The following is a 25,711-nucleotide window of genomic DNA, read 5'->3' on the forward strand; positions in this document are numbered from 1 at the left end:
CTTGGGAGGCTGCGGTGGGAGGATTGTGTGAGCTGAGGAGTTCAAGACCAGCCTGGGCAACATAGTGAGACCCCATCTCTACAAAAAAAAAAAAAATTAGCCAGGCATGTATGGCACACATATGTAGTCCCACTGTGCAGGAGGCTGCAGTGGGAGGATTGCTTGAGTCCAGGAGATCAAGGCTACAGTGAGTTCTGATTGTTGCACTGCACTCCAGCCTAAGCGACAAAGCAAGGCCCTGTCTCAAAAAAAATAAAAATAGAAATAAAGGCTATTTGGGAGAATGTGTCTTCATATCCATGGATAACGGATTTTTGTTATTGTTATCCTTTCATTGTTAATTTCTAGTTTCTTGGTTTATGATCAGAGAGCATGGTGTATAAATTTAAACCTTTTTGGATTTATAAAGCTTTCTTGGCCAGGCGCAGTGGCTCATGCCTGTAATCCCAGCATGGAAGGCCAAGGCGGGTGGATCACGAGATCAGGAGTTCGAGACCAGCCAGGCCAATATGGTGAAACCCCGTCTCTACTAAAAATACAAAAATTAGCTGGGCGTGGTGGCGCATGCCTGTAGTCCCAGCTACTCGGGAGGCTGAGGCAGAAGAATCACTTGAACCCAGAAGGTGGAGGTTGCAGTGAGCCAAGATCACACCACTGTACTCCAGCCTGGAAGACAGAGGGAGACTCTGTCCCAAAAAAAAAAAAAAAAAAAAAAAAAAAAGCTTTTTCTCTGGCTGAATGCATGATTGGTTCTGTAATAAGCTTTGTTTCAGGACATTTAAAAAGTATATATTTGTGTTCTTAGGTGTTCTGTCTTTTTTTTTTTTAAAGTATATATTCTCTCTATATGCATCTACTAAATAGAGCTAATTTATTACATTATTCAAATCCTCTATATCATAGCTTATTTTTGTCTGTGTGGTCTGTTAAAGTTCAAAAGTATTTTATCCATGTTCTCTGGGTACTTGTAGTTTTCCTTTTATATGTTTGACAGCTATGTGATTTGATGCATAAAAGTGTATGGTTATTATATCTTCTTGAATTGTGCCTGATTTTATCCTCATATATTGTCACTATTTGTTCTGTTCAATGTGTTTTGAACATGATTTCCATTTGTAGGATAGTGTTGCAAATCTTGCTTTTGCCTAGTATATTTTTGCACATCTGTTTCATTAATTCTTGATTCATTTTTGGAAGAGTAATATACATACAAGGTACAAATATCAAAAGGTACAGTATGGTCCGGGCACAGCGTTTCATGCCCGTATAAAAATAAAAATAATAGACCAGCCTGGCCAATATGGTGAAACTCCATCTGTACTAAAAATACAAAAGCTAGCGGGGCATGGTGGCACATACCTGTAGTCCCAGCTACTTGGGAGGCTGAGGCAGGAGAATCACTTGAACCCAGGAGGCAGAGGTTGCAGTGAGCCAAGATTGTGCCACTGCACTCCAGCCTGGGCAATAGAGGGAGACTCCGTCTCAAAAATAAATAAACAAAAATTTTAAAAAAATTAAAATTAAAAAATAAATAAAATAAAATAAAAACGATAACAGCCCTTTCCCAAAACAAACCTCCTTCTTGCCTGGGGACTAGACTGCCTTTATAGGACTAACGAACTAGCCACAAGATTAGAAATTATGGTTTAGGAGTCATGCAGGTGGAGGCTACAAAATTCTGACCCTCCCTAAACTGCTCCTAAGATCAGTGCTTAAGGTATTTTGCAGACCCTGCACTTAATGAATCAGCTGGCCACCAAGATCGATAAACTGACTCATCTGATCTTGTGGCCCCGACCCAGGAACTGACTCAGCACAAGAGGACAGCTTCAACTTCACATGATTTCATCTCTGATCTGACCAATTGGCACTCCTGGCTCACTGGCTTCCCCCAACCCACCAAGTTGTCCTTAAAAACTCTGATCCCCGAATGCTCAGGGAGGCTGATAAAATTCCAGTGTCCCGCACAGCAGGCTCTGCATGAATTACTCTTCGTCTATTGCAATTTCCCTGTCTTGATAAGTTGGCTCTGTCTAGGCAGCAGGCAAGGTGACCCCATTGGCGATTACAGACCCTTGAATTTCACTAGGTTATGTCAAATGTGTGTTTTCACTAATCCTTTCTGTGTCTCAGTGACCTTTTTCAATGTGAATATTTAAATCTTTCTTCTGTTTGGGGAATTTTTTCTAGGATATAAGTAACACTCTACTTATCTCTTCCATCTGTTCTTTCTCTGTTCAGGCATTTCTTTTTTTTTTTCTTTTTTTTTTTTTTTTTGAGATGGAGTCTCGCTCTGTCACCAGGCTGGAGTACAATGGCATGATCTCAGCTCACTGCAACCTCCACCTCCTCAGTTCAAGCGATTCTCCTGCCTCAGCCTCCCAAGTAGCTGGGACTACAGGCGCACGCCACCATGCCCATCTAATTTTTGTATTTTTAGTAGAGATGGCGTTTCACCATGTTGGCCAGGATGGTCTTGATCTCTTGACCTCGTGATCTACCCGCCTCAGCCTCCCAAAGTGCTGGGATTACAGACATGAGCCACCGCACCCAGCACTGTTCAGGCATTTGTGCTATTCACAAGTTAGGTCCTATGGATCTGTTTTCTAAACTGTCTTTTTCTCTTCCAGCTTCCATTTTTTGTGGCTTGGCTTTGTGTTGTGACCAATCTTTCAGACACCAATTCAGTTTTCAGGAGTGACCATTTCTATTCTCAGTTCATCTACTGAATGTTTTAATTAAAAATAATTTTTAATTTCATAAAGTCTTTTTTTATTTTTTTGAGATGGAGTCTTGTTCTGTTGCCCAGGCTGGAGTGCAGTGGCACGATCTTGGCTCACTGCAACCTCCACCTCCCGGGTTCAAATGATTCTCCTGCCTCAGCCTCCCAAGTAGCTGGGATTACAGGTGCATGCCACCGTACACAGCTAATTTTGTATTCTTAGTAGAGATAGGGTTTCACCATGTTGGCCAAGCTGGTCTTGAACTGCTGACCTCAGGTGATCCACCCACCTCGGTTTCCCAAAGTGCTGGGATTACAGGCATGAGCCACCATGCCCAGCCTCATGAAGTCTTTTAAGTGTTCTAATCACAGGTCCTAGAAATTATCTTCTCTCCTTTCTTAATCCTACTTCAGAAGGAGCCCTTGTCCTCAATATTCATATTGGTCATTGACATGGTTTATTTATTTTATTTTATTTTATTTTATTTTATTTTATTTATTGAGATGCAATCTTGCTCTGTCTCTCAGGTTGGAGTGTAGTGGCACGATCTCGGCTCACTGCAACCCAGTGAGGTTCAAAAGATTCAAAAGATTCTCCCAGGTTCAAAAGATTCTCCTGCCTCAGCCAACCGAGTAGCTGGGATTACAGGCGCCTGCCAACGTGCTTGGCTAATTTTTGTATTTTTAGTAGAGAAGGGGTTTCACCATGTTAGCCAGGCTGGTCTCGAACTCTTGACCTCTCAGGTGATCTGCCCATCTCAACCTCCCTAAGTGCTGGGATTACAGGTGTGAGCTACTGTGCCCGGCCTGACATGGTTAATTTTAAATGTCAATTTGGCTAGACTGTGGCGCCCAGTCGTCTGGTCAAACACTGGTTTAGATGTTGCTGTGAAGGTATTTTGTATATGTGATTGACAATCAGTAGGCTTTTTTTTTTTTTTTTCCTTTTGAGACAGAGTATCTGTTGCCCAGGCTGGAGTGCAGTGGTGCGATCTCAGTTCACTGCAACCTCCGCCTCCTGGGTTCAAGCAATTCTCATGCCTCAGCCTCCTGAGTAGCTGGGATTACAGGCATGTGCCACCACATCTGGCTAATTTTGTATTTTTTTAGTAGAGACGGGGATTCACCATGTTGGCCAGGCTGGTCTCGAACTTTAGCCTCCAGTGACCCACCCACCTCGGGATCCCAAAATGCTGGGATTACAGGTGTGAGCCACTGCGCCTGGCCCCGTTGTTTTCATTGCCTGCTCATAATTTTTTGTCCTCTCAGCACCTGTATAGGTCAAACTGTAAGGTTCTTTTGAAGAAGAGCAAACCAACTTAACTGTGGAGGCCTGGGCCAGGCTGCTTATATGAACCAGTGGTGAAACACTGTCATTCTGCTGAAGCACATGGAGGGCATGCCTCAATTCCCAGGTCAATCCAGGAACAAGTAGCAATCCTCTCCCATCTGCAGGGAATGGAAATAATTGAATGTATTCGTTCAATTTCCCCTGCCTTCCAACATGAACCAGTCAGGCTGTCCAATGACCACAGCAGCAAACAGTTAGAGGCAGCTCTTCCCCAAGCTCACAGGTTTCTACTTGAAGTCTATCTGCTGGACTCCTTCGGAGGACTGTAAAGCTCTGATCTTTACACCAGCCTCAAAGAGAGACAAGCTTTTTCCTCAATACTGGTCCATATCATTCAATTGGAACCCAAAGAGAGGAAACAAAGGCATAGACCTGACCATCATTCTTCTTTCCACTCTCTTACCTCTTTTCACTCCTTTATTTTCCCCAAACCCCCTACAATGTCAGGGGTGAGGTTTTCCCCTGCATCATATCATCATTCTTCCTGACTCTAGTTTCTTGACTAAATGGTAGACAAAGTTGTCTTCTAGATTATGGGGAAAACTCATAATTTGACCAACTAGGTCAAATTATGCTTGGTATGCTTAAGAGAGATCTAAAAGTATATAGAAATTCCTTTCACTCTCAAACTATTATCTTGCTGAATAATCACAGTTTTAATATGAGCCATTAAATGTTACCTTTTTCAAAACATGGGTTTTTCATTTTTCATAAATTACAAGTTTATAGAGAGGGAGAAGGAATCTCTCAATTAAAAAAATTAAGGTGCATAACTTCACACTAGTCATGATAAAATGTTAAATAAACTTAAGTTGATTCTAATACTTTGAAACAGCTTCCCATAGGCATTGACAGCTTCACTGGTAAATTTTATCAAATACTTAAAGAAGAATTAATACCAATTCTACACGGTCTCTTTCAGAAATTAAAAGAAGAGGAAACATTTTGCAACTCATTCTATGAGGCCAGTATTATTATCCAGATACTGAAACCAAAGATGTTATATTTAAAAACAAAAAAACTACAGACCAATATCTCATATGAATATAGATGTAAAAATCCTCAACAAAATACTAGCAAACAGACCAGGCACAGTGGCTCAAGCCTATAATCCCAGCACGCTGGGAGACCAGGGCCGGTGGATCACCTGAGGTCAGGAGTTCGAGACCAGCCTGGCCAACATGGCAAAACCCCATTTCTATTAATACAAAAAAAAAAAAAGCCAGGCACGGTGGCGTGCACCTGTAATCCCAGCTACTTGGGAGGCTGAGGCAGGAGAAATACTTGAACCCAGGAGACAGACGTTACAGTGAGCTGAGATTGCACCACTGCACTTCAGCCTGGACAACAGAGTGAGACTGTCTCAAAAAAAAAAAAAAATACCAGCCAACTGAATCCAGCAACATATAAAAAGGGGTATATGCAATGAACAAGTGGAACTCATCCCAAGAATACAAGATTGGTATAATATCAGAAAATCAATTAATGTAATACACTATATTAAGAGAACAAAACCCACATGATCATTTTAATAGCTGCAGAAAAAGCATTTGACAAAATCCAAAACCTTTTATGATTAAAAAATAACACTCAACAAACTAAAAATAAAAATAACTTCCTCAATCTGTTAAAGGGCATCTATGAAAAATCTACAGCTAACATCATACCAAATGGCAAAAAATTGAATCTTTTCCCCCTAAAAGTGGGAACAAGACAAGAATATTTATTCTCTCCACCTCTATACAACATTGTACTTAACATTATTCAGGGCAGGCCGGGTGCGGTGGCTCATGTCTCCCAGAACTTTGGGAGGCCAAGGTGGGTGGATCACTTGAAGTTAGGAAGTGGAGAACAGCCTGGCCAACATGGTGAAACCCCATCTCTACTAAAAATACAAAAATTAGCCAAGCATGGTGGTGGGCACCTGTAATCCCAGCTATTTGGGAGGCTGAGGCGGAAGAATCGCTTTAACACAGAAAGTGGAGGTTGCGGTGAGCCAAGATGTCACCACTGCACTCCAGCCTGGGCGACAGAGTGAACAGTCTAAAAGAAAAAAAGAAAAATAAATAAAAAGGCATCCAGATTGAAAGGAAGAAGTAAAGCAATCTCTGTTTGCAGATGATATGATCCTGTAAATAGAAAATCCCAAGGAATTCACTAACAATCTACCAGAACTAATAAATGAGTTCAGCAAGGTTACAGGACACAAGATCAACATACCAAAAGTATTGTATTTATATATACTAGCAATAAACATTCTGAAAATAAAATTAAGAATCATTTTTAAAAAAATAAGGCATTTAGGGATAAACTTCACAAAAGAAGTGCAACACTTGTATACTGAAAACTAAAAAACACTGTGGAAAAAAATTAAAGAAGATCTAAATAAATGGAAAGATAAGATATACCATGTTTAAGATTTGGAAAGCTTAAATCCTCTGAAGATGCCATTACTCCCCAAATTGATCTACAGATTCAATGCAATCTGTATCAGAATCTTGGCTGCCTTTTTTTTTTTTTTTTTTTTTTGCAGAAATTGACAAGCTGATTCTAAAATTCGTATAGAAATTCAAGAGGCCTGCATGCTTTAGTATCCTGGTGCTGCTATACTGCAGAGCCCTGTGGTCCCTTAGCCAAGCTGCCTGAGGAAACCCAGACCCAAAACCAACCAACGGAGGAAGAAGAGGTTGAGATGTTTGCCTTTCAAGCAGAAACTGTCCAGTTGATGTCACTGATCATCAATACTTTCTACTTGAACAAAGAAACCTTTCTGAGAGAGCTCATTTCAGCATTTTTTTTTTAGGTTTTTATTTTTATTTTGGACACAGCATCTCACTCTGTTACCCAGTCTGAAATGCAGTGGGGTGATCTCGGCTCACTGCAGCCTCCACCTCCCGGGCTTAAGTGATTCTCATGCCTCAGCCCCTGACAAGCTGGGACCATCGGCATGTCCGTCATGCCTGGCTCTTTTTGTATTTTGGGTAGAGATGGGGTTTCACCATATTGCCCAGGTGGGTTTCACCATATTACCCAGGCTGCTCTTGAACTCCTGACCTCAAGCGATCCACCCACCTTGGCCTGCCAAAGTGCTGGGATTACAGGAGTGAGCCACAGTGCCTGGCTCAAAAGAGCTCATTTCAAATTCATCAGATGCTTTGGACAAAACCTGATATGAAAGCTTGACGGATCCCAGTAAATTAGACGCTGGGAAAGAGCTCCACATTAATCTTATGCCAAGCAAACAAGATCAAACCCTTACTATTATGGATACTGAAACTGGAATGACCAAGGCTGACTTGATCAATAACCTTGGTACTGTCACCAGTCTGGGACCAAAGCATTCATGGAAGTTTTCCAGGCTGGTGCAGAATCTCTATGATTGGCAAGTTCGGTGCTGGTTTTTATTCTGCTTATTTGGTTGCTGAGAAAGTAACTGTGATCACCAAACATAAACATGAGCAGCACGCTCGGGAGTCCTCCTCAGGGGGATCACTCACAGTTAGGACTGACACAGTGAACCTATGGGGCATGGAGCAAAGGGCACCCTGCACTTGAAAGAAGACCTGAGTATTTGGAGGAAAGAAGAATAAAAGAGATTGTGAAGAAGCATTCTCAGTTTATTGGCTATCCCATTACTCTTTTTGTGGAGAAGAAACGTGATAAACAAGTCAGCGATGATGAGGCTGAAGAAAAGGAAGATAAGAGGAAGAAAAAGAAAAAGAGTCCGATGACAAACCTGAAATTGAAGATGTTGGTTCTGATGAAGAAGAAGAAAAGAAGGATGCTGACAAGAAGAAGAAGAAAAGTAAGGAAAAGTACATTGATCAAGAACTCAACAAAACAAAGCCTATCTGGACCAGAAATCCTGACGCTATTACTAATGAGGAGTATGGAGAGTTCCATCGGAGCTTGACCAATAACTGGGAAGATCACTTGGCAGTGAAGCACTTTTCAGTTGAAGGACAGTTGGAAGAGTTGAAGGACAGTTGAAGAGTTTAGAAGAGCTCTTTTTGTTTCAAGATGTGCTCCTTTTGACCTATTTGAAAACAGAAAGAAAAAGAACAACATTCAGTTGTATGTACGCAGAGTTTTCATCATGGGTAACTGTGAGGAGCTAATCCCTGAATACCTGAACTTCATTAGAGGGGTGATGGACTCAGAGGATCTCCCTCTAAATATTTTTTCTGAGATGTTGCAACAAAGCAAAATTTTGAAAGTTATTAGGAAGAATTTGGTCAAAACATACTTAGAACTCTTTGCTGAACTGGCAGAGGATAAAAAGAACTACAAAAAGTTCTACAAGAAGTTATCTAAAAACATAAATCTTTGAATATATAGACTCTCAAAATCAGAAGAAGCTTTCAGAGCTGTTGAAATAGTGCACATCTGCCTCTGGTGATGAGATGGTTTATCTCATTGTGTTTTCCAGAATGAAGGCAAACCAGAAACATATCTACTACATTACAGGTAGTAGCTAACTCAGCCTTTGTGGAATGTCTTCAGAAGCGTGGCTTAGAAGTGATCTACATGATCGAGTTGATTGATAAGTACTGTGTCCAGCAGCTGAAGGAATTTGAGAGTAAGACTGTAGTGTCAGTTGCCAAAGAGGGTTTGGAACTTCCAGAAGATGAAGAAGAAAACAAGAAACAGGAAGACAAAAAAACAAAGTTTGAGAACCTCTGCAAAATCATGAAAGACATGTTGGAGAAAAAAGTCAAAAAGGTGGTTGTGTCAAACTGGTGACATCCCCATGCTGTATTGTCACAAGCACATATGGCTGGACAGCAAACGTGGAAAGAATCATGAAAGCTCAAGCCCTGTGAGACAACTCAACAATGGGCTACATGGCAGCAAAGAAACACCTGGAGATAAACCCTGACCATTCATGATTGAAACCTTAAGGCAAAAGGCAGAGGCTGATAAGAACAACAAGTCAGTGAAGGATCTGGTCATCTTGCTTTACTAAACTGCACTCCCATCTCCTGGCTTCAGTATGGAAGACCCTCAGAGACATACTAACAAGATCTATAGGATGATCAAACTTGGTCTGGGTATTGATGAATATGATCCTACTGCTAATGGTATCAATGCCGCTATAACTAAAGAAATGCCGCCCCTCAGAGGAGGTGATGACACATCACGCATGGAAGAAGTAGGCGGCTCTGGCTGAGGAATGACTTGTACATGTGTTCAATACTCTATCTTCATTCTCTCTGATAATATATTTTCAGGATTATTTTAGTTATTTTTGTTAACATTTAAAATGTCTGTATGGTGGCCGGGCGTGGTGGCTCACACCTGTAATCCCAGCACTTTGGGAGGCTGAGGCAGGCGGATCACCTGAGGTCAGGAGTTCGAGACCAGCCTGGCCAACATGGCGAAACCCAATCTCTACTAAAAAAAAAACCCAAAATATTAGCCGGGTGTGGTGGTGTGCACCTGTAATCCCAGCTACTCAGGAGGCTGAAGCAGGAGAATCATGTGAACCCAGGAGGTGGAGGTTGCTGTGAGCTGAGATCACGCCATTGCACTCCAGCCCGGGAGAAAGTGGGAGACTCTGCCTTCAAAAAAAAAAAAAAAAGTCTGCATGGCATGACAATAACTATTTCAGGGGGAAGGTAAGGTTTCTTTCTACTTCTAAGTGATTTTGTGATACTTCTAAGTGATTTTGTGATACTTCGGGCACTAAAACAGAGCTAGCAATGCTTTTCTAGTTTCACATTGGCTTATTTTAACAGATTGGGGTAATGTGTGTTGTAAGATGTATGTACGCTGGGTGTGGTGGCTCACGCCTGTAATCCCAGCACTTTGGGAGGACGAGGCGGGTGGATCACCTGAGGTCAGGAGTTCAAGACCAGCCTGGCCAACATGACAAAACCTCGTCTCTACTAGAAATACAAAAATTAGTTGGGTGTGATGGCAGGTGCCTGTAATCCCAGGTACTCGGGAGGCTGAGGCAGGGGAATTGCTTGAACCCAGGAAGTGGAGGTTGCAGTGAGCCAAGATCGCGCCACTGTACTCTAGCCTGGGCAACAGAGAAAGACTCCACCTCAAAAAAAAAAAAAAAAAAAAAGAAAGAAAGAAAGAAAAGAAAAAAAAAAGATGTATGTAACCTAACATTAACTTTGTGATCTAAACTGTTTAAGCTATCAAGCCAGATTCCTTAGTAGGCCAAATCTTTTGTCACTGAAGTTTTCTGAGAAATACCTTGATGTTTAGAGGAAAAGTATTTGTTGCATCTTCTAGGATCTACTTTTTAAACTTTTCATCCTCTAGTTGCCAATTCTGCATGTAATTGTCCTCTGGAGATATGTTAAACTGAAGCAACTTGATGGAAGGAACTCTCCACAGGACTTGTTTTCCAAAGGAAAATATTGTTTGCAGGAGCAAAATTATAAGCCTACCTAGGCATATTGTAAAGCTGTTCAGAAATAACCCAGAGCGAGGCTTGTGAATGGAACTGTAGTACCCAAGTCACATTCTGCTTAAAAAGGTTGTAACAAATACAGATGAGTTTAAAAGAAAAAAAAAAAAGGCAGAAATGCAACAGGCCCAGAATAATCAAAACAATCCTGGAGCAGAACACAGTTGGTAGACTCACACTTCCTCATTTCAAAACGTACTGCAGGCCAGGCGCAGTGGTTCATACCTGTAATCCCAGCACTTTGGGAGACCGAGGCGAGGGGATCGCCTGAGGTCAGGAGTTTGAGACCAGCCCGGCCAAAGTAGCAAAACCCCATCTCTACTAAAAATACAAAAATTAGCTGGACATGGTGGCGTGTGCCTGTAATCCCAGCTACTCGGGAGGCTGAGGAAGGAGAATCGCTTGAACCCAGGAGGTGGAGGTTGCAGTGAGCCGAGATCGTGGCACTGTACTTCAGCCTGAGAGACAGAGCAACACTCCATCTTAAGAAAAAAAACTTACTACAAAGATATTGTAATCAAGATAGTGTGATACTGGCATAAGGACAGACATATAGGTCAACGAAATTCGAATGGAAAGTTCATAAATAAACCCTAACATTTACGGTCAATTTATTTTCTACAAAGGGAACAAAATAATTCAATGATAAAAAGAATAGTTTTTTTCAGCAAATGGTGCTTAGACAACTGGATATCCACATGCAAAAGAATGTCTTTGGACCCCTATCCCTCACACCATACACAAAAATCAACTCAAAATGGATCACAGTCCTAAACATAGGAGCTAAATGTTTTCTTAGAAGAAAACATAGCAGTTAATCTTCACGATCTTGGGGTGGGCTATGATTTCTTATATATGACTATTATAAGCACAAACGATAAAAAAGAAAGATAGATAAGCCTGGGCGCGGTGGCTCACGCCTATAATCCAAGCACTTTGGGAGGCCTAGGCAGGCGGATCACCTGAGGTCGGGAATTTGAGGCCAGCCTGACCAACATGGAGAAACCCTGTCTCTACTAAAAATAACAAAATTAGCCGGGCGTGGTGGCGCATGTCTGTAATCCCAGCTACTTGGAAGGCTGAGTCAGGAGAATTGCTTGAATCCGGGAGGCGGAGGTTATGGTGAGCTGATTGCAATCTACCCTGGGCAACAAGAGGGAAACTCTATCCCAAAAAAAGAAGAAGAAAGAAAGGAAGGAAGGAAAGAGGGAGGGAGAGAAGGAAGGAGGAAGGGAGGGAGGGAAGGAAGGAAGGAAGGAAGGAAGGAAGGAAGGAAGGAAGGAAGGAAGAGCAAGGAAGGAAGGAAGGAAGGAAGAGCAAGGAAGGAAGGAAGGAAGGAGAAATTGGACTTTATCAAAATTTAAAACTATCATGCTTTAAATAAACCATCAAGAAAGTGAAAAAAGAACCCACAGGCTGGAAGACAATATTTGAAGGTCATATATCTGATACAGGATATATACCCTGAATACATAAAGAGCTCTTACACCTGAACAATAAATAAACAAATAATCAACTAAAAAGAGCAAAGAATTTGAATAGTCATTTCTCCAAAGAAGATACACAAATGGCCAGTAAGCACATGAAGGCCGGGCACAGTGGCTCATGCCTGTAATCCAGCTCTTTGAGAGGCTGAGGTGGGCTAATTACTTGAGGTCGGGAATTCGAGACCAGCCTGGCCAAAAAACCCCATCTCTATTTAAGAAAAGAAAAAAAAAAAAAAAACAGCAGGCCAGGTTGGGTGGCCCACGCTATGGGAGGCCAAGGTGGGTGGATCACCTGAGGTCAAGAGTTCGAGATCAGCCTGACCAATATGGTGAAACCTGGTCTCTACTAAAAATACAAAAATTAGCCAGGTGCAGTAGTGTGAGCCTGTAGTCCCAGTTACTCAGGAGGCTGAGACAGAAGAATTGCTTGAACCTGGGAGGCGGAGATTGCAGTGAGCCGAGATCACACCAGTGCTCTCCAGCCTGGGCAACAGAGTGAGACTCTGTCCAGACAAACAAACAAAAAAGCACATGAAAAGGTGCATGACATCATCAGTCATTAGGGAAATGCAATACACTTTACCCTCCTGAGGATGGATGTTTTTTGTTGTTTTGGTTTTGGTTTTTGCTTTTGTTTTCAGACAGAGTTTCACTCTTGTTGCCCAGGCTGGAGTGCCATGGTGCGATCTTGGCTCACCGCAACCCTCGCCTCCCGGGTTCAAGTAATTCTCCTGCCTCAGCCTTCCAAGTAGCTGGGATTACAGGGATGCACCACCATGCCAGCTAATTTTGCATTTTTTAGTAGAGATGGGGTTTCTCCATGTTGGTCATGCTGGTCTCGAACTCCTGACCTTAGGTGATCTGCCCACCTCGGCCTCCCAAACTGCTGGGATTACAGATGTGAGGCACCATGCCCAGTCGAGGACGGATATGTCTAAAAAAAAAAAAAGATAGATAATAACAAGTGTGGATAATAACAAGTTGGAAATCAAAATGGTGTAGACACTTTAGAAAATAGTTTGGCAGTTTTTCAGAATGTTAGACATAGAATTACCATATGACCAAAAAATCCACCCCAAAGTGTATGTTCAGAATATATGAAAACAAATGCTTATACGGAGACTTTTTTGGCCAGGCGTGGTGTCTCACGCCTGTAATCCCAGAACTTTGGGCGGCTGAGGCAGGTGGATCACAAGTTCAGGAGTTCAAGACCAGCCTGGCTAACATGGTGAAACCCCGTCTCTATCAAAAATACAAAAATGAGCTGTGCATGGTGGCGCACACCTGTAATCCCAGCTACTCGGGAGGCTGAGGCAGGAGAATTGCTTGAACGGGGACCTGGGAGGCGGAGGTTGCAGTGAGCCAAGATGACGCCACTGCACTCCAGCCTGGGCTACAGAGCCAGACTCCGTCTCAAAAAAACAAAAACAAAACTTTTCACAAATGTTCATAGCAGCATTATTTATAACACTCAAAAAATAGAAACAACCCAAATGTTCATCAATTGATGAATAGATAAACAAAATATGGTATCTCCATACAATGAAATATTATTTGGACATGCAAAGGAATGAAGTACTGATAACATCACAAATGGCTAAACCTTAAAACCATTATGCTAAATGAAAGACAAACATACACAAAAAATTGTACGGCCAGATGCAGTGGCTTATGCCTGTAATCCCAACCATTTGGGAGGTTGAGGCGGGCGGATCACCTGAGGCAGGAATTCAAGACCAGCCTGACCAACATGGTGAAACCCTGTCTCTACTAAAAATACAAAAATTAGCTGGGCGTGGTGGCAGGCACCTGTAATCCCAGCTACTTGGCAGGCTGAGGCATGAGAATCGCTTGAACCTGGGAGGTGGAGGTTGCAGTGAGCTGAGATGGTGCCACTGCACTCTAGCCTGGGCAACAGAGTGAGACTCCGTCTCAAAAAAAAAAAAAAAAAAAAGAGAAAAAGCTGCTTTTTAAAAACCACATTGAGTGACATTTTACAAAATAACTGGTCGCTACTTATCAAAAGTATTAAAGTCAGAGCCTGACGTGGTGGAGCCCACCTATAATCCCAGATAATCAGGAGGTTGAGGCAGGAGAATACCTTAAGCCTAGGAGTTTGAGTCTAGCCTGGGCAACATAGTGAGACCCCCGTCTCTAAAAAAAAAAAAAAAAGAAAAGAAAAAGAAAAAGAGTGTCCAAGTCATAAAAGACAAGGAGAGACTAAGGAATTTTCACAGATTGGAGGAAACTAGGAAGAAGTGAAAACTATATGCAATGTGAGATTTTGATCTAATCCTGGAACAGAAAACTGATACTGAGGGGGGAAATTGTTGAAATTCTAAAAAGGTCTGTAGTTTATTTAATAATTTTATATGGCCGGGTGTGGTGGCTCACGCCTGTAATCCCAGCACTTTGGGAGGCCTAGGCGAGCGGATCACCTGAGGTCAGGAGTTGGGGACCAGCCTGACCAACATGGAGAAACCCCGTGTCTACTAAAAATACAAAATTAGCCCGGCATGGTGGCGCATACCTGTATTCCCAGCTACTCAGTAGGCTGAGGCAGGAGAGTCACTTGAACCCAGGAGGTGGAGGTTGCGGTGAGCCGAGATCACGCCATTTTACTCCAGCCTGGGCAACAAAAGCGACACTCCGTCTCTAAGAATAAGAATAAGAATAATTTTGTACTAACGTTAGCTTCCCGACTTTCATAATTATACTATGGTTACATAAGTTGTTAACTTTAGGCAGAAAATATTAGGAAACTCTCTACACTATTTTGCAACTCTTCGGTAAATCTAAAATTATTTGAAAGTAATTTTTTTTTTTGAGACAGGGTCTCACTATGTCACCCAGGCTGGAGTGTAATGGTCCAATCTTAGCTCAATGAAACTTCTGCCTCCCAGGCTCAAGTGATCCTCCCACCTCAGCCTCCAGAGTAGCTGGGACTACAGGTACCCACCACCATGCCGGGCTAATTTTTGTATTTTTTGTAGAGACAGGGTTTTGCCACATCACCCAGGCTGGTCTCAAGCTCCTGAGTTCAAGTAGCCCACCCGCTTAGACCTCCCAAAGTGCTGGGATGACAGGCATGAGCCACCATGCCCCTCCTATGAAAACTTTTAAAGTGAGAAATTTAAGAGACATTTCAATCAATTACAATATATAAACATTATTTTGAGCCTGAATAAAACAATAAACATTTATAAGAAAAAGATACTGATGGGAAAATTGGGGAAATTTGAGCAGAGTAGTTAATGATATGTAAAACTATGTTAATTTTCAGTAGAATAATGACACGATTATTTTTGCTAAATGATCATTTTCTTCTAGAGATAAATGCTAGAACATTTACAGATGAAATGATAAGATGTCTAGGATTTGCCTCAAAATAATCCAAAGGGAGAGAGGAAAGTGTAGGGGCAGGTACTGATGAAACAAGATTGAATTGATCATTGTTCCACATGGTGATGGATACATGTGTATCCATGTGTGCTTTTGTACATGTTTAGACTTTTTCTTTATAGTAATAGAAAGTTTTTAAAATTGTTTGTTTCTTTCTCTTTGCCTCCTTTCTGTTACAAATCCTAATTTCTTTGGCACATTCATGCCTCAGGTCAACCAGAGATAACATCACGTATTTGAAAAGGTAAAAAAAAAAAAAAAAAGAGGGGGGCACATTAGTCACTCTCAAGACATCACCTACAGTAAACTGGTATTGTTGACAGAAAGTTCGGCCGGGCGCGGTGGCTCACGCTTGTAATCCCAGCACTTTGGGAGGCCAAGGCGGGCGGATCAAGAGGTCAGGAGATTGAGACCACGGTGAAACCCTGTCTCTACTAAAAATACAAAAAATTAGCCAGGCGTGGTGGCGGGCGCCTGTAGTCCCAGCTACTTGGAGAGGCTGAGGCAGGAGAATGGCGTGAACCCGGGAGGCGGAGCTTGCAGTGAGCCGAGATTGCGCCACTGCACTCCAGCCTGGGCGACAGAGTGAGACTCGTCTCAAAAAAAAAAAAAAAAAAAGACACAAAGTTCAAGGTGGTAGTTCCCAATTTCTGGGTTATGGACCTAGGGAACCAATCCTATGGGGTTGGCAAATACACAAATATATCACGTGATCTGTAGATGAAACAAACAGTATCATAAACACACACATACATAGCTATTTTTTTAAATAGTTTTTTTTTGCAAAGACAGGGTCTCACTATGTTGCCCAGGCAGGTCCTGAACTTCTGGTCTAAAGTGATCCTCCTGCCTCAGCCTCCCGAAGTGCCAAGATTACAGACATGAGCCACCGTACCTGGCCAGTTAGCTATTTTTAGAGGTGTTGTAATTTTTATTTATTTTATTTATTCATTTTATTTATTTTTTAGTTTTTTTGGAGACAGAGTCTCCTTCTGTCACCCAGGTTAGAGTGCAGTGGTACGATCTCAGCTCACTGCAACCTCTGCCTCCCGAGTTCAAGGGATTCTCATGGCTCAGCCTCCTGAGTAGCTGGGATCACAGGCACCCACTGCCATGCCTGGCTAATATTTTGTATTTCAGTAGAGACAGGGTTTCACCATGTTACCGAGGCTGGTCTCGAACTCCTGAGCTCAGGCAATCCGCTTGCCTTGGCCTCCCAAAGTGCTAGGATTACAGGTGTGAGCCACCATACACACCTGGCCTAATTTTTAAATATGGAGTTTTCTTAATTATCTTTGTGTTACCGATTTTTAACTTAATTATACTGTGGTCAGAAAATATGCTTTGTGTCAAAGCATGTCAAACTTTAATGTACATGTGAATCCCCTGGGGATCTTGCCAAAAGGCAGGAGGTCGGGGGTGAGACGTGGGCGTCTGCATTTCTAACAGGCTTTCGTGTGATGCTGCTGCTACTGCTGTATGCACCATACTTTTAGTGGAAAAGGTCCATATGATACATGATACCAATTCCTTGAAATCTGTTGAGATTTGCTTTATGTATAATGTTTACAAACATTCCCCAAACATTTGAAAAGACTGCATATTATCCAATTAATGAATGCAGAGTTCCACATAAATTCATTAGATCAAGATGTTTAATTATGATATTCTAGTCTTCTGTTTCCTTATTCATTTATCTGTTTGATCTACCAAATACTGAGATATATTTAAAATGTTTTACTATAATAATGGATTCGTCGATTGTTTATTTATTTATTTATTTATTTTGAGATGGATTCTCACTCTGTCGCCCAGGCTGGAGTACAGTGGCACAATCTCAGCTCACTGCAACCTTCGCCTCCCAGGTTCAAGTGATTCTCCTCCCTCAGCCTCCCAAGTAGCTGGTATTACAGGCACGTGCCACCATGCCCAGCTATTTTGTGTGTTTTTAGTAGAGGATTCACCATGCTGCCCAGGCTGGTCTTGAACTCCTGACCTCAAGCAATCCACACGCCTCGGCCTCCCAAAGTACTGGGATTACAGGTGGTGAGCCACCGAGCCCATCCTGAATCCTTATGTTTTAAGGGTATTGCTTGTAAACAATATATTGCTGAATTTTATTTCTTGGCCCAGACTTTATGTGAATAATAAAAAAGATCTTAGAATGTTTTTAACTCTAATCACTTCCTGTCTGACTTAACATGTATAAGTAGTTTAGCATTTTCTTTTTTTAGCCGCCCAACTTAGACATTAATATTATTTTATATCATCAATGTTTGTTTATATTTACTCACATGCTTAGCATTTTATTTACTAGAACTTTCACCTTGCATCTCAGACCTTTGTTCTGGAATTTTTCTCCTTCGGCTTGAGGTACATCTTTGAACAGTGCTGTTAATAGAACTTTCTGCAATAGTGGAAATATTCTACATCTGTGTTGTCCAATATAGTAGCCAGTAGCCACACATGGTTATTAGGCGCTTGAAATGTGGCAAATGTGACTGTATTACTGAATTTTTAATTTTATATAATTTTTATTCACTTATTTATTATTTATTTATTTATATATTTTTTTGAGACGGAGTCTCGCTCTATCGTCCAGGCTTCCAGGCTGGAGTGCAGTGGCGTGACCTTGGCTCTCTGCAACCTCCACCTCCTAGGTTCAAGCAATTCTCCTGCCTCAGCCTCCCAAGTAGCTGGGATTACCGGCATGTGCCACCGCACCTGGCTAATTTTTTGTATTTTTAGGTGATCCACCTGCCACAGCCACCCAAAATGCTGGGATTACAGGCGTGAGCCACTGTGGCCGGCCCTATCTTTCTTTGTGTTGGGAACATTACGACCCTTCTCTTCTAGCTACTGTGAAATATACAATAAATGATTGTTGGCTAGGTGCAGATGCTCACACCTGCAATCCCAGCACTTTTGGAGGCTGAGGCAGAGGATTGCTTAAGGCCAGGAGTTTGAGACCAGCCTGAGCAACATGGTGAGTCCCCATCTCTACAAAAAAAATTTAAAAATTGGCTGGGCATGGTGGCACATGCTTGTAATCCTAGCTACTCAGGAGGCTGAGGCGGAAAGATTGCTTGAGCCCAGAAATTCAAGGCTACAGTGAGCCATGATCATGCCACTGCACTCCAGCCTGGGTAATGGAGACAGACTCTGTGTCTAAAAAATAAATAAATAAATTGTAAAATTATTAGCTATAATTTCCCTACTGTACTATCAAATACAAGAACATATTCTTTCTATCTAACTGTATTTTTGTTCCACTTAGCTTCTCCTTAATCATCTTAAGGCCAGGATTGCTGGCCTTAAGCAACTCTCCTGCCTCAGCCTCCAAAAGTGCTGGGATTGCAGGTGTGAGCATCTGCACCTAGCCAACAATCATTTATTGTATATTTCACAGTAGCTAGAAGAGAAGGGTTGTAATGTTCCCAACATAAAGAAAGATAGGGCCGGCTGCAGTGGCTCACGCCTGTAATCCCAGCACTTTGGGAGGCCCATTCAGGAAGCTCAAGCTGTCTTCAAGAGGGCTGGTCTGTGCATGTCTGGATCTCAGTAAAGGTCTTTCAATGATCAGTTGCCTATTTTTGTTTATCTGAAAATGTATTTATTTTACCCTTGTTCTTAAAATATAATTTTTCAGCTTGTCATGATGGCTCATGCCTGTAATCCCAGCACTTTGGGAAGCCGAGGTGGGAGGATCACTTGACCTAGGAGCTCAACACCAGCCTGGGCAACATAGGGAGACCCTGCCTCTATTAAAAAAGAAATAAATATTTTTTTAAATAAATTTTTTTTTGAGATGGAGCCTTGCTTTGTTGCCCAGGCTGGAATGCAGTGGCGCCATCTCGGGTCACTGCAAACTCCGCCTTGCAGGTTCAAGTGATTCCCCTGCCTCAGCCTCCTGAGTAGCAGAGATTACAGGCGCATGCCACCGTACCCGTCTAATTTTTGTATTTTTAGTAGAGACGGGGTTTCGCCATGTTGCCCAGGCTAGTCTCGAACTCCTGACCTCAGGTGATCCACCTGCCTCAGCCTCCCAAAGTGCTGGGATTACAGGCGTGAGCTACTGTGCCCAGTCTAAAAATAAATTTAAAAAAAGAAAGAGAATTTTTCTGGGAAGACAATTCTACGTTGACATTATTTGATCTCAACGCCTTGAAGATGTTATGCCATTTTCTCCTGGCTTCCATTTGTGCTGTAGTGAAGTCAATCTTATTTTTGTTCCCTTTTAGGTAATACTGTGTATATTTTCTCTCTGGCTGTTTCTAATTTTCTGTTGTTGTTGTCTTTGGTGTTTTGCCAGCAATAAGTGCCACAGTGTTGCTAACCTGTGACCCACCAAACTAAGGGACTCCTTCCTGCCCAGGCATTGGGGAAACTGGCTATTTCTCTTGGTCAACTGTTTAGAAAGGAGTTTCCACAGCGGAACTCTTGGCACTGGGTGACCCTTATCTATGGTGACCATTCATTCGAGAGGGCCAGGAACTGAGCAGCTTCCTTCAGCCCAGGAGGCAGGATTTTCAATTGCTATTTTTAGTAGAGATGGGGTTTCACCATGTTGGCCAGGCTGGTCTCGAACTCCCGACTTCAGGTGATCCACCTGCCTCGGCCTCCCAAAGTGTTGGGATTACAGGCGTGAGCCACTGTGGCCGGCCCTATCTTTCTTTGTGTTGGGAACATTACAACCCTTCTCTTCTAGCTACTGTGAAATATACAATAAATGATTGTTGGCTAGGTGCAGATGCTCACACCTGCAATCCCAGCACTTTTGGAGGCTGAGGCAGGAGGATTGCTTAAGGCCAGGAGTTTGAGACCAGCCTGAGCAACATAGCGAGACCCCATCCTCCCTCTGGATTCAAGCCCCTGATGTTTCAGCTGATCCATTCAGCCACACCTTTTTCTCCTGGCAATACTCTCAGGAACTTCATTGTCTCTCTCCATTCCAGCCCCATTCAGGAAGCTCAAGCTCTCTTCAAGAGGGCTGGTCTGTGCATGTCTGGATCTCAGTGTAACCAGGTAAAATTTGTTTCCACAGGGCTCTTCTAGGCTCCATGAACATCATGGATGTGGCTGGCTCCCACTTCACAATCCCGGAATGCTCTGTATCAACAGGGATCTGAAGAGTCTAACAATTGTTGGGGAGGTTGGAGCGCAGCACAGCAATTACCTCTAGGGGGCGGTGTTGCCAAACTCCACAAGCCACTCTGGCCTCTCATGAGGCAGGGCCCAGTCAAAGTAGTGTATTTATTGTTAATGACTTTATTTTCATTTTTTCTCCCTTCTCTTCCCTTAGGATTTTGTGTAAAGTCTCTTCTGAAAAATCCAAACCTGTTTCAACTCAACTATGGATAAAACTTAAAGGACATTTTTTTCCCTCAAACCTCAGCCTAGAAGACAAAAAGAATTGTTATACCCTGGAGACTAGGTATATCTCTGGACATGCTAAGAAAAACAGGGAAGAACTCAGTTGTTTTTTTGTTGTTGTTGTTTTTGATTTTGTTTTTGTTTTTGTTTGAGACAGAGTCTCGCTTTGTCACCCAGGCTGGAGTATAGTGGCGTGATATCAGCTCACTGCAACCTCCGCCTCCCAAGTTCAAGTGATTCTCCTGCCTCAGCCTTCCAAGTAGCTGAAATTACAGGTGCACACCACCATGCCTGGCTAATTTTTTTTTTGGGGGGGTTTGTTTTTTTTTTTTTTTTAGCAGAGATGGGGTTTTGCCATGTTGGCCAGGCTGGTCTCGAACTCCTGACCTCAGGTAATCCACCCACCTCGGCCTCCCAAAGTGCTGGGATTACAGGCGTGAGCCACATATCCAGTCCAGAACTGTATTTCTTCTGTCATTTTCTAGCAACCTAGGACACGGACCTCAGCTATCCCATAGTATATTTAGAACTCAACTACTACTGCAGACCCAAAGTAACTAGAAAAATAAACGATACTCACAGCAGTGAACAAGCTCGGTCCACTAAGCAACAAGTGAGCCCAGCTGAGAAGCACAAAAGGCCCCAAGACTTACCCTCAAGGTGCTCCACCAGTTTAATGCTTCCTGTCACCAGAGCCCTGGCTCTTTAGCAGTGCCTAGAAAAGGCCAGCTCTTGTATACGCATCAAGGGTGCCCTGAAGGGGACATATCCTACCATTATTTTAATATATTTATAAGTAGAATTTTGGAAGGGGAAAAGTGCCACTTAAAGTTAGAATAAAACAGGCCAGGTGCAGTGGCTCACACCTGTAATCTCAGCACTTTGGGGGGCCGAGGCGGGCGGATCACTTGAGGTTAGGAGTTTGAGACCAGCCTGGCCAACACGGTGAAACCCTGCCTCTACTAAAAATAGAAAAATTGGCTGGGTATGGTGGCACTTGCCTGTAATCTCAGCTACTCAGGAGGCTGAGGCAGGAGTATTGCTTGAACCTGGGAGGCGGAGGTTGCAGTGAGCCAAGATCACACTATTGCACTCCAGCCTGGGCAACAGAACAAGACTCCATCTCAAAAAAAAAAAAAAAAGAAAAAAAATAGAAGTGTTACTAAGGATGTGAAGAAATTGAAACCCTTGTTCACTGCAGGTGGGAATGTAAAATGGTGCATCTGCTGTAAAAATTATATATATGGCAGCTGAGTGTGGTGACTCATGCCTATAATCCCAGCACTATGGGAGGCTGAGGCAGGAGGATCGCTTGAGCCCACGAGTTTGAGGCTACAGCGAGCCATGATTGCGCCACTGCACTCCAGCCTAGGTGACAGAGCAAGACCCTGTCTCAAAAAATGGGGGCCAGGCACGGTGGCTCACGCCTGTAATCCCAGCACTTTGCACACCTGTAATCCCAGCACTTTGGGAAGCCAAGGCAGGTGGATCACCTGAGGTCAGGAGTTTGAGACCACTGTGGCCAAAACAGTGAAACCCCCGTCTCTACTAAAAATACAAAAATTAGCCAGGCGCAGTGGTGTGCACCTGTAATCCTAGCTTCTAGGGAAGCTGAGGCAGGAGAATTGCTTGAACCCGGGAGGCAGAGGTTGTAGTGAGCCGAGATCGTGCCACTGCACTCCAGCCTGGGTGACAGAGTAAAACTCCATCTCAAAAACAAACAAAAAAGAAAAAAAAGAAAAGAAAAGAAAAATGAAAAAAAGTATGGCAATTTCTCAAAAAAATTAAATGTAGAGTTACCATATGATACAGTAGTTCCATTTATTTCAGTGAAAACAGGGACTGGAACAGATATTTGTACGATCACATTCGTAGTGGCATTATCCACAATAGCAAAAGGGGGAAGCAACCGAAATGTCCATTGACAGATAAATGGATAAATAAAATGTGGTATCTACAGCCAATGGATTATCATTCAGCCTTTAAACGGAAGGAAATTCTGAAACATGCAACAATATGGATGAACCTTGAGGACATTATGCTAAGTGAAATAAGGCAGATACAAAAAAAAAAATACTATGTGATTCCTCTTATATGAGGGACCTAGGGCAGTCATATTCATAGAGACAGAAAGTGGCATGGTAGTTGCCAGGAGCTGGGCTGAGTGGGAAATGAGGATTGTGTTTAATGGGTACAGAGTATCAGTTTTACAAAATGAAAAGAGTTCTGTGGGTGGATGTTGGTGATGGTAGCACAATAACGTGAACATAAGTAACACTACAGAGTTGTATACTTAAAAATGGCCAACTTCGATCAATTTTCCATGCCAAGGTTAAAAAATTGTTAAGATGATAACTTTTATGTTTTGTTGTATTTTTACCAAAATCTCTTAAAAACAGCCTCAGCCTTGGGACAGTCAGGAATTACTTTTGTTTGTCTACAGTTGATCACATACTCAGTTACTGACTAGCAACAACCAGTCATTCATTCAACAAATATTTAGTGAGCATCTGCCATGTGCCAGTTACTCTTCTAGATACCTGGGGTATAGTAGTGAATAAAATAAACAGAAAGCCCACAGAGCTTATATTCTAAACTGATTTCATATTCAGGACTCATTTTGAAACCTAAATTCAGAGAAAGAACCAGAACTAGCCTGAGCAACATAGAAAGACCCCATTTCTACAAAAACTACAAAACTTAGGTGTGGTGGCAGGTGCCTGTTGTCCCAGCTACTCTGGAGGCTGAGGAAGGACTGCTTGAGCCCAAGAGTTTGAGGCTGCAGTGAGCTATGATTGTGCTACTGTACTCCAGCCTGGGCAACAGAGCACAACTCTGTTTCTAAACAAAAAGAAAGAAAAGAAAAGAAAAAGAGGCTGGATGCGGTGGCTCACACCTGTAATCCCAGCACTTTGAGAGGCCAAGGCAGGTGGATCACCTGAAGTCAGGAGTTTGAGACCAGCCTGGCCAACATGGCAAAACCCCACCTTTATTAAAAATACAAAAATCAGCCAGGTGTAGTGGTGTGAGCCTGTAATCCCAGCTATTCAGGGGGGCCTAGGTAGGAAAATCACTTGAACCTCAGAGGCAGAGGTTGCAGTGAGCCAAGATTGTGCCACTACACTCCAGCCTGGGCGACAGAGTGAGACTCTGTCTCAAAAAGCAAAAAAAAAGAAAAAGAACCAGAACTGGCAGTTGACCAAATATATGAAAAAATGTTCAACCTCACTGAAATAGAGAAATGCAAATTAAAACTACACTTATTTTCCTTTATAGATTGGCAGAAACTCCAAACTATTGACAAAATACTCTGTTGGTGAGGCTATGGGGAAACAGGCGCTCTCATACATTGCTGGTGTAAGTGCAAAATGACACATTGTCCAGGGAGAGCAATTAAGCAGTATCTCCATGAATTCCACCAGTGCCTCATCAGGCTTGCCAGTGAGTTCAACAATGTACCTTCTGCCATGGGAATTGCATCCAATTTGAACCAGTTACTCTAATTCAATAATAAATTCTAAGAAATAAATGCAAATTTATAAAGACTATATGTAGAAAGATGTTTATTGCAGCATTATTTGTAATCGTAGAAACTGCAAAAAAAATCTGCAATGTTTCTCAAGAGAGAAATGGTTGGATAAACAATGGTATACTCGTGCTATGGAATATTATGGAATCATTGAAAATGGCTATGTTTGTCTACTTTCCCTCATATGTTAAATAAAAAGTTGCAGACAAAATGCATAATCATCAAAATAGCTAATACATTACCTTCACAATGTGTCAATGCCTGTTCTAAGGGCTTTTCATATATTATTTCATTTAATTCTCACAAGAACTTTATGGGATAAGTATTATTATTATCCCGTTTCAAAGATGAAGAAGTCCAGGCATAGAGAGGCTGAGTAGCCCAAAGCTATCCAACTAGGGCCTGGAACCGAAGCCAGGCAGTCTGGCTCTGGCATACCAGCATATAACCATAATTATCTAAACATAATTCTGTGTTTGAATACATGTGGATATACATATATTATGTTTGAATATATATGTATGGGTGTGTGTGTGTGTGTGTATGTAGGCATACACTCTAGCTCTAGTTCTAGACATATAAATTTAGGGAAGAAATGAATACCCATCAAATTATTAAGAATGGTTATGACTCTACAAATTGGATAGGATGAAAGAAGTAGGGAAAGGAATTTTTACTTCTTTATGTAGTGTGTGTGAGAGATTATGTATATGTGGTTTCCAATATATTTCAAGTAAGTTTTTAAACAACAACAACAAAAAACAGTTTGAGAGAGTCTTCCTGAAACTCATCTATTAAAATCATATCCATATAGCTACCAGTCTACAGAATTTTAAGACCTGGATTTACCATAAGCACAAATGCCTTTCGGCAGCGGATTCACCACTTCCCAACTTCCCAAGGTTGCGGGAATCATTTAAAATAAATTCTGCGATCGGACCTACTTTCCATACCCAAACACCCCCCCCAAGAGTGAGTGTGTGTGTGTGTGTGTGTGTGTGTGTGTGTGTGTGTATGTGTCCTATTTAATTCCTTCCCCCCTCCCCCATTTCTACCTCTGGATTTGTAGGGCAGTTGAACATTCCTTTTCTACAACGTGCATTCATTTAATGGAAAACTTTTACTTAGTTGGCTTCAACCTTTCCTTTTCTAGGATAAATCAAATGGTTTTCGTTCCGCACCCTAACAAGGCAAGAAATGACAAACTCCTCCGTCCCCCTACGCGGGCGCCGGAGCACGACGGGTCAAGTCGGAATCGCCACGTGGAAACAACTCTCAGCATCGCGAACTCCAAATCCCGACGTGCAACGCGGGGCGGGATGGGAACAGTTTGCAGGAACTGCAGAAGCCTGTGGCGTGGAACCTGGACAGGTCCCGTGCAGAAAGGGCGCTATGCCTTACAGAAAAGCTCCTTGCCTCCCAA

At 42.3% G+C, this 25,711-nt stretch overlaps 2 pseudogenes; one reads left to right on the plus strand and one right to left on the minus strand.

The window, feature by feature from the left end:
- The window catches only part of LOC112439278 (putative elongation factor 1-alpha-like 3), a 108,902-nt pseudogene that overhangs the window by 82,857 nt on the left and 334 nt on the right, over positions 1-25,711 (minus strand).
- On the plus strand, positions 1,145-12,671 carry LOC100972199 (heat shock protein HSP 90-alpha-like; annotated as a pseudogene).

Source organism: Pan paniscus, chromosome 2, assembly GCF_029289425.2.
Source record: "Pan paniscus chromosome 2, NHGRI_mPanPan1-v2.0_pri, whole genome shotgun sequence".
NCBI classification, from domain to species: Eukaryota; Metazoa; Chordata; class Mammalia; order Primates; family Hominidae; genus Pan; species Pan paniscus.